Here is a 10,880-nt window from a genome sequence, read left to right as displayed (position 1 = left end):
AAAGCAATGCTTGGATAATAATTAATATTCAAACTACCGTATTTTCCGGACTATAGGTCGCACCCTTTTTCATAGTTTCGGCCGCGGTGCCATTTATACTCCAGAGTGACTTATCTGTGATATTATTTGTTATTTTCACACTGACAACCACAAGAGGGCGCTCTAGGCTCTAAGCGACGCAGAAGAAGAATCTGCACTTCCTCTTCCTCTGGAGTTTGTGGAGTTGTTTAGAAGTGACACAGAGGAAGAAGAATTCAGTGGATTTAGTGATTTGGGGTAAAACTGATGCTTTGGTAAACTTGTTAGCATGTTCTTTATGCTATAGTTATCTGAATAACTGTTCATATGTTACGTTAACATACCAGACACTTACCACAGTTCTGTCTGTGCCTCATGTAGCTGAAGGTGTTAGCGTTAGCATACGTCATGTAGCTGAAGGTGTTAGCGTTAGCATACGTACACCTATTCACCATGTTCTCTCATCTGTTATTATTTTAAACTGCATTTCAAGATGAAATGTCTGTTCTTGGTCTTGGATTTTATCAAATAAATGTCCCCAAAAAATGTGACTTATACTCCAGTGCGACTTATATATGTTTTTTCTTCTCTAATATGCATTTTTTGGCTTATAGTCCGGAAAATATGGTAGTAGATGTTCAGCAGGTGTTTATACTGGAAAAAGTGACAGTGCTACAGTGATCTTGAGCTTTATCAGAGAACTACATAGTAACATTGAAGAAACCACCAATTGTTCTTTCCAATCATCAATGAGTGTCTGTCCTGTTCCTCCGTGTCCAAATTGTAGTATTATATTGAACTTTCACAGTTTTTAAAGACAAAACATGTATTCTACCTGTGACTGACGGCACTGGAGAAATGTTCCACTCTCTGCATCCACAGTCTGTTGCCTGAACTGGTTGAAGGAGCAACAGGAACTTTTCAAAATAAATTGCACTTTTCCGAGTAGTTTTTGGACACCGTACGTTTTACTCTTGCTCGAGTAAAAGTGTTGGTTCCTGTTCTCGCTGTGAGTAAATCTACACGTGACAAAAGCTTCACACGCTGACAATACGAAATGATCTGTGTTTCCTTCAGATATTATTTAGTTTTCATCATTTTCTGTGTTAATCCTTTGAGAAATACCAGACTTTGTGCATTATTTATTGATTTATCCTTCAAAATACGTCAATTTCTAATAAAAATATGAATCTGACAGCTCTTGGACCACAACTTTGTACTTTTACGCTCAAGGAATATCATTTTGAATTACTGTTATTCTTACTTGAGTAAAATTTCTGTCTACACCAGTTTTCTCTTTGCAGCCTGTTCAATTAAGGAGTGAAAGCGTATTTGTAAAAGGTATTTATCTGTATAACGCAAGAGGCCCATAGCGTACTTACTTCTACCATTAGTACTACCAATTTATACATTTGAGCTGCAAGATTTTCCCCTTGTTCTCCGTCAAAATGAATGGAATTTCCACTCAACCGTAAATGCAATCACAATGAAAGTGCGGCTCAGTTGCCTTTTTAATCAACTTGGAATTTGCTTTATAATTTTCACCGCTGCACCAATCTGCCCAGCTTTGGAAACAGAAAATGACTCAACATTTATTAGACATTAGGAGAACTCTTGTACATTATTATTCCGACATAATGCCAGCGTATAACCTAAAGTTGCACGGCTAAATAACCACATAAAGCTGTATTATTATTATTAAAGTGATTGTGAAGACCAGTGGCGACGAGAGGCATTAACTTTATAACTTACAGAACGTTCGGCTTGAGTAAAGTTTATTCGACTTTCCTCGCAGTAAACCGCGCCTCGCCCGCTCGAGTTTATTGCCTTGTGAACCGCGTTTGTTTGCGTTTCCATAGCTACGGGAGCGACCTAAAGTGAGAGGCAGCTGCGACGTGATTACTCCTCCGGCCTCCGTGCTGCAGCCCATCCAGTGTTCCGCCTGAAAGCAGCATTGAAATGTCCACATCTATAACATATTGTTCGTGTTTGATGTTTACTGTACCGTATTGTCCACACTGTAAGGCACACTTGGATTATAAGGCACACTTAGATTATAATGAATGGTCTATTTTTGATCATTCTTCATATATAAGGCGCACTGGATTATAAGGCACACTTAAATTATAATGAATGGTCTATTTTTGATTATTTTTCATATATAAGGCGCACTGGGTTATAAGGCACACTTAGATTATAATGAATGGTCTATTTTTGATCATTCTTCATTAAAAAGGCGCACTGGGTTATAAGGCGCACTGTCGTTTTTAGAGAAAATGAAAGGCTTTTTTAAGTGCGCCTTATAGTGCGGAAAATACGGTATTTTGACATCGCTTGTGTGTTCTGTACGATCGACTGCGCGCACAAAACCGTCCACAAATTTGAACCCTACCGGGGGTTTTTCGACTCAATACTGGATGAAACAGAAGGAGAGAGTTTGTTTCAGAGATTTATCCTTTGAGTTTTGGTTTAAAAAGCACATTTGAAGCAGCTTTATCTCTAATTGCAATCAAACACATAAAATTGCTGCATGAACAATAGGCGTATTGCAATAACCTTGTGTATAGAGTTTTTCAATTATGTCTTCAAACGTTACATTTTTACACACGATGTCTTTCAAGTAATAGTTTGAAATTGTCATATTGTCAAATTGTCATTGTCATAATTTGTCGTAATTATCACAGCCACAGAGTCCGGCAGCGTCTGGATAAACCGACTGAATATTATGAAGAAGAGTATATGTTACGATACTTTGTTTGTATTCATTTATGTCACTGGAATGCGATGTCTCACCTTGAACTTTCTGTTAAATTAACGATGCCACCAATTAAAGTAAATGTAGGAAAACCACAAAAACCCGTCATGCGCACAATGGACTAGATTTACTATAAACTTCAATAAACCCTAAAAATTCCAGCGTATTTGTACAGATCCATTAGACATTTTCTGCATTAATCTAGTCCACAGTCTGATAAAAAATAACTATTAAGCTCCCGGAAAGGTACAATATAAAAATAAAGCGCTTATTTCCAGGTAAATTAATCATTCAGGGAAAAATCAGGGTCAGTTTGTACTCGAAACAACCCAAAAAATTAATAGGTCTTTCATATTTCTGTATATACATTTTTATTTTATTTTTTTGACTTTATTACAAGTCCTTAAAACAAAATGTGAGTGAAATTCACTTCATCTTTGAAAACGTAATTGTCAAAACCAATAAATGCCCAAACTGGTGTCAATCAGCTTTACTTATATTTACCAAGGAAACGTGGGCTAAATCTGACATTTCTCTGGAGAAAATCAGAAACAGAAGCCGAAATTAAGTGTCGAATTCACAAAGTTGCCGGACAATTGTTTGAGCACCAAAACGTTCAGGAGCAGCTTCAGTTTTAATTGGGAGAAGATGCTGTCTGGCGTGTCTGGAATGATAAGGTGCTTTATGTAACGTTTCTGATTAGGATTTGGCACCAGCCGCTCGCTGACACCGCGATGTTACTGCTCTGCCTGGAATGTATGACAACCAACTCATTTATGCCACTGAAGACATTTGTAACTCAACAAATGGAAGATGCGTACGTTCAACGCTATTCTGCGTGACGGAGGAGTTCCCCTTTCAATTCTGAATGTTTTTGTGTCCAAAATACAGTATATGCACCCAATAAAGGCCTTATGTAGACCACAATGTTTTTTTTTTTTATCATAGTGTGCCTTATTTTCCACACTATAAGGCTCACTGTCAATAAATGTCTATTTTTGATAATTTTTCATATACCGTTATTTTCCGGAGTATAAGTCGCACCAGCCAAAAAATGCATAATATAGAAGAAAAAAACATATATAAGTCGCACTGGAGTATGAAATGCAGTTGCAAGTGTGAAAATAACAAATAATATCACACATAAGTCGCTAAGTATAGTTATATCAGTATAAATATAAGTATAAGTCGCACCCTGGCCAAAACTATGAAAAAAGGTGCGACTTAAGGTCCGGAAAATACGGTATAAGGCGCACTGGACTATAAGGCGCACTGTTGTTTTTTGAGAAAATTAAAGGCTTTTAAGTGCGCCTTATTGTGCGTAGAATACGGTAGTTGGAATCTTGGCAGAGAGCTCCCGGACAGACTGAGTCACTCCAACACGTGACCCGCGGACCAGATCCCCGTCCGGGACTTCCACGCGGCTCTGTTTACGCGGGCGGAGAGCCAGGGCAAAGTGGAACGGCACGTGACGCTAACGTGACGCTAACGTGACGCTAACGTGCTCTTCGCGGATAAAACTGCAGAGCCCAAACGCTGTTCTTTCTCAGGTTTAATCCGTGTCTGTGTTCAGTGTCTGCTGTTTTTGGAAGGTTTACACATCCACAAGTGTGCGCAGTGTCAAAGCAGCAGCAGTGAAGGTGGAGCGTGTATGGCAGGAGTTTAGTGTCTGGTGCTTTGTCTTTTGTTTCTTTCATATATTTTTTAATTGTTTCTTTTTCATTCTTTTAGGGCTCATTTAAAAAAAAAAATCCCATTTAACGCCCTTTTTCAGATAGACACCGCTTCAGATGTTGATGATAATAACAACGAGAGATGTTGACATGTTTCTACGGCAACGGCTATCTTCGTAATGCATCATCCCATACCTATTGTCGGATATGTCAGATGTATAAAGCGTTCAATGTTTGTTGTTTGTGTTGCACCAAATCACCAGTTCCTATGTCTGTGAATTTTTGTTCATCGACAAATGGCAATAAACTCCTTTGTGATTCTGATTCTGATTCTGATAAACTATTTAACTAGGAAGACAAGGTGAACATTTTTAATCCAACACTATTGACATAAAAAAGTGGACTACAAATTGACTTGACTTGTTTCCTTAAGTCATATGTAGGTTAATTATTCTGAACATGTGATGTATCATTTGTCACTATTAACCTAAGAGGAGAACGTGTTGTTTTCATAAACTTTGAGTCTTTGTTTGTGCAGTAATCACTAATGGCCACAGGAGTCGCTGTTTTTCCCCCATGATTGAGTAAAATAGCAACATTAAACACCTTTGTGCTGTCTAAATAAAACTAAAGATAACATATTTTGCTGTCATTTGATTCCATAAAGCTTCATCAGTCGTGGGTGAGAATAACGTTAATCTACATTCCATTAGCGTTCATGTAGCATTAAAGTTAGCCTAGCTTGAATGTTCAATAAATACAACAAAATAAATAATGCATTAAACTAGGCATGTCACGGTATCCAATTTTACTTTACAACACTATTTACGATTATTGAGACCATTAACAACAGTAGCATTTTAATGTCTGACTCACTACTATTCCAAAAATGACAAATAATGTTAATGTTACAAAACAGACAGAATTTTAAAAAATACTTTGCATTTAGCTGTAGCATATTAGCTGCTTATAAAATGGTCACAATTATTGTTTTTTCAGTTCTCACGACTTGAATAATCACAATAATCACGACTAACCAAATCATCTTGACCTCCCAACATTAAACAAATCAGGCCGGTCACGTATTAACAACAATAAGACAAATTGCAAGCATATTCTGGCTGCATGTTTCTATATTAAAGACTGGAAACCACCCATGTATTCCCCCGGCGTTCACTGTGTTTCGGAGCGGTCAGTGACTCGGCTCGTGCTTATTTACTTCAGTGGAGGATGACGGCGCACAGAGGCCGCGGTTCACCTCACGAGGAGATGACTGGACGGGTCACATGGCTTAAATCAGCCTCCTGAAAAACACAAGGCACCAAAAGGGCAGAAAGAGGCAGCCACTGGTAAACAATGAGACCGACTCGCACTGCGGGGTAAACAAGGACCTGATGACGTGTGTTTGTGTCGCACTGCAGGCCAATTTACAGGTTTACAATTAACATGGGCCAGATGAATGTACAACGAGGTTTAGGGTCAGTATTGTTTATCATCGGTTTGATTCTGTTTGATTCATAAACTCAGTCGTGCCTCTAATGTATTGATACTGAATAAATCATATACATTGGACCAAATTCGACAGTATAAAACTGCATGGGAATGTTAAAGAAACTAATATTATCTGACACCAGTTCAAAACCATAAACAAAACACTTTTTATTATTTAGATAGTTGGACTCAAGTATCAAACCCTTTTCTTTACCATCAAAATCGAAATCTTGTGCGTTCACACTTGGTTTGGTTTGATTCCTGACCTTGACTTGATTTAGTGCTGTTCTAGTCCTGGTTCAGTCCTTGTCTAGTCCTAGTTTAATCTGGATTTAGTCACAGTTTGGTCCTGATGTGGTGCAAGTGCGAACAGTTTTTCATTTAATGCTGCTGTGCAAATATTGACCCTAAATGAACAGATGTATATTTTAATGATAGAGCTGTGGAAACCCCCCTCAGCAGAGCGGACTGATCCATACGTCTGTTAGAGTAATACTAATAAAAAGTAAATACACCAATCATGACAATTGCGTTGTTGTCTCCCGTGTTTTAGTGTTTTTTCTCACTCTTCTGGTTTATTAAAGCTCCATCAGCCTAAAACATGTACATTAGGCCATCCCCACTGCACAGACGTCATAGGAGTGGACAGTGCGAGCCCGCCAGCCAATAGGAAGTGACCACGGACGTGTTTCGGTTCCTTCAGCTCTGGTTCCCATTCACTTTCCATTGAAATCTTCTTTCTCTTCAACTGTCGCCGTGAAACTCATCATTCTGGGCTTGAAATGTTTGTATTAAAAACATCTACTTGATCCTGTTTTTTCATTTCACTATTGTCTTTGTAAATGAAGATAAGAACAAAAATAACGGACCGATCACCTTCTGTGTCACCTTCTCTCGACATCGGTCTCGCCTCGTGTTGGCAACAAGAGTTTGAGTGACAGCTAGCACGGCTCTTTGAAACCAGCAGCGCCCGGCGGGAAGGGGCGGGTACCTTCTACAACCTCGCTCCTGATTGGCTCTGAGGTTGAAACACATGAAACACGCACTCGTACTTCCGTTTATAGAATGATCCACTGTAACTGTTAGCTTCTGCGATTGGCTTCAGTTAGCTGCAGACAGTGTGGCATCCCTGACACGTGGCCCCGGCAACCACAAAGAGTCTATAGCAACGGAGGCTTACGCTACTCTAGTAATTGTGTTCATGAGGAAAAAGCTTCACACATTTGCCTGTGACCGTGACCAGAAGGTGAACACAGGAGCAAATAAATAACGCTTCAAGTTGTGAAGTGTCTTTGAGTGCACTTGAAACTAAGTGTTTAATAATAGTTTGATTAGCTGTAATGTCAGGATAAACATTGTGGGTGTAACTACTGCTTTATAACCTGACACACCTTGAACAAACAGTGACAAGAAATACAATGCACAGCCAACTTAACCAATGATGAATGATTTATTATCACTATTATAATAAACCATTGTCTAATATACTTAACTATTGCATTCAATGTTACACACAAAACAGTGGCATTCAGTAATAGTTGATAGTTTCATAAGTTCGGAAAAAGTTCCACATAAGTTATAAGCATTTACACTGGCACACACAGACAACACATCAATATTAAGACTAAACATGGACTAAACTATGTCCACATCAGGGATAAACTGTGTAAAGTCACTACGAAACAAAAATACTGTTTGGTTTAAGTCGGAGTAAAATTTAAGAGATGGTAGTGCAGCCAAATGTGTACTTAACTTTAAAATAATATTACTCAAGTATAAGTTTAAAAAAATGGTTACCCAAATAATTACTCAAGTAAGCGTAAAGTTGAGTAAAGTATTTAGAGAAACTACTACTTGAGTACTGAGTTTGGCTGTAAAATGTATTTAAAATCGGATTTATGATTTCAGTTATTGTAATTGCACAAACAAAACATATGAAATAAAGCAAGAATCCTGTTGTTTTCAAAGGATAAACACAAAAATGAGAAAAGTAAATCAGATTTGAAGTAGCGGTGCAGGGAACACAATCATTCAAATCATTTAATATGGTCAATATAAAGCTTTTGTCACTTGTAGATTTACTGGTGGGGCAGAGGAACCAAGAAGTAAGAGTATTTATCACTGTACTACAAGTATATTACTGAAGCAGGAGTTAAAGTATGATGTCAGAAAACTGCATAAATGAGCATTGCATTTTTAGTAACTCGTTTATGATCAGTTTTTCCTTTATTCCAGGTTCTTTGGGTTTAATCCTGTGTGTTCTTCTCCAGACGCCACAGACGCCGCTCAACCGCTCGATAATTCACTAATCAGGTCTGCTCTGAACTCAAGGGCCAGTGCACATTCTGCCTGACTCTTTGAACTTGAATGAAAGCAGAACGAGCAGGAGCAGGAGGAGGAGCAGGAGCAGGAGCAGGAGGAGGAGGAGCAGGAGCAGGAGCAGAGGAGGAGGAGCAGGAGGAGAGCAGGAGGAGGAGGAGGAGGAGCAGGAGGAGGAGCAGGAGGAGGAGGAGGAGGAGCAGGAGGAGGAGGAGGAGGAGCAGGAGGAGGAGGAGGAGCAGGAGCAGGAGGAGGAGCAGGAGCAGGAGGAGGAGCAGGAGGAGGAGCAGGAGGAGGAGGAGCAGCAGGAGGAGGAGCAGCAGGAGGAGGAGGAGGAGCAGCAGGAGGAGGAGCAGGAGGAAGATGAGCAGGAGGAGGAGGAGGAGGAGGAGGAGCAGCAGGAGGAGGAGGAGCAGCAGGAGGAAGAGCAGGAGGAGGAGCAGGAGGAGGAGGAGCAGGAGGAGAAGGGGGAGCAGCAGGAGGAGGAGGAGGAGCAGCAGGAGGAGGAGCAGGAGGAGGAGGAGCAGGAGGGGGAGGAGCAGCAGGAGCAGCAGGAGGAGCAGGAGGAGCAGCAGGAGGAGCAGGAAGAGGAGCAGCAGCAGGAGGAGGAGCAGCAGGAGGAGGAGCAGCAGGAGGAGCAGGAGGAGGGAAAGTGCCACAGGAGGTGGCTCCTTGTTAGCTGGACATGTGATGAGTGCTTCAGGTCTTGCCCCACAGTCAGTCATTGGCTCCAGAATCCTCTCCTGAGGGACAGAAGTCAACAGCAAACTGCAGAGGTGAGTAACATAACACACGCCTGTATATTATATCTATATTATTATGGATATTATCTACACAACAACAAGAATGACTTAAAGTTTGGTATGTTTGTGTGTGTGTGTGTGGTGTGTGTGTGGTTTAGTGAGATACCATTGCAATTTGAGCATCTATATATATTTGTCCAGTTAAAGTTCATAGAAGTTTGAATAATGAATGCAAATATTTGGTTTTAATTGAGTTTCATGATTAAAAAAATGTGCTTATTGTTTATTTTGTTCGTGCACGTTTTCTCGGGATCATTAAAAAGAATAAACTAGGAGGACATACTTGTATTGTCACTCTCAGACGTGTTTATAAATTGCTTTATGGAAAACTTATTATTCATAGTTTTGTGTGAGAAAAACTTCAAATTCTTGACTTTCTTTCACATCGTGCTTCCCTTAGACATCAAACGTGTTATATTGTCTGCAACAATGGCCGAACCAGTCACAAAACACTTGAATTATGCAGTACATTTTGAGATAGTTCTTATAGCATGTACATTACGCTGTGAGAGCAGGAGCTGCACCTTTGTTTGCAGTCGCACCTTTGAACACAGACTTCCCTCGACAAACACAAGTGGATTCCATCTGATAATCATTTCTCCATTATAGTCCGATCAAAACTCGTACAGCAAACGCAACAATAATGCTAAATCTAACATGCCAAACATTATACTAAGATTACAAACTGAACAATAACAGTTGGAGACATGTATTTTAACTGTGAAATCGGTCGTTTCTTTGCAGTTTGAGACAGTAATCGACTCCCATAAAGCAAACAACACGAGGATGTTTTTATTCATCCGCTTTATTTGAACAGATCTTTGCTACTCTGTCCACAGACTCGCTGCCACTGAGCTCGTTTTAGAATTGACTGCTACAGAGAATGAAATTAGATTAGGCGAGTGGATGGTTGAAGAGGTTTTGTGACGTAGGTTGAGAAAAACAAGATAATTGCGTGAGGGAAATGCATTCCTGGTCCAAGAAAAATGTCCAAACGGAGGCGTCTTCTTCTACTTAAGGTGTGTTTTGCAGGACTTAAGTTGACACGTTGCAATGAACCACTTGAATCGGTTTGATAGGCTTAAGTCATGCGTGTAAGAGACTTTATTAAAGTCCTTTTGTTACAATGGGAGGGTTTCTAATCCCTTCACGACTGATGAAAATGATTGAAGATGTTTTAGACAAATATGAGAGGCATTTATGGATTAATGCCTCTTATATTTGTCTAAAACATCTCGCTTTGTCTGACATGGTGTTTTAGAAAGAGACATATTTTGACATAATTAACGTGAGAGCAAAACATTCTTTCTATTGCATTACATAACTTAACACAGGCATGTCCAAACTATGGCTCGGGGGCCAAATGCGGCCCTCAGACCATTTTTTGTTGGCCCTCTGGCTTCCTGCTAAGTTAATCCAAACAGCATGACTTAACATATCATTTATTTATCTCATTAAGATTCACACATTTGCTGTATGTCGTGCACTATAAATAACAGGATAATGGGAAACAAAATGTAATTCCCGGGGTTAATATTTTTGATAAGTGGAAGTTATAATCTTGGTCCTTCATCATTGTTTTCTTATTTCTACAGAGATGCTGATGGTTGCAATGTTTTTATGTGAACACAAGTTGCATTCACTGCAAACACATGGATGTATTAGCACAACCGCTCTTCTGCTGAACTGCTGTATTGCCATTGTCCATGCATGTTGCTGCATATTGCTGCATATTGCTGCATATCGCTACATATTGCTGCATATTGCTGCATATTGCTGCATATTGCTGCATATTGCTGCATATTGCTGCATATCGCTGCA

The sequence above is a fragment of the Eucyclogobius newberryi genome, unplaced genomic scaffold (genome assembly GCF_026437365.1).
Source record: "Eucyclogobius newberryi isolate DKJ021-1_F unplaced genomic scaffold, fEucNew1.0.hap1 SCAF_14, whole genome shotgun sequence".
Lineage (NCBI taxonomy): Eukaryota > Metazoa > Chordata > Actinopteri > Gobiiformes > Gobiidae > Eucyclogobius > Eucyclogobius newberryi.
Note: the sequence above shows the minus strand (reverse complement) of the source record.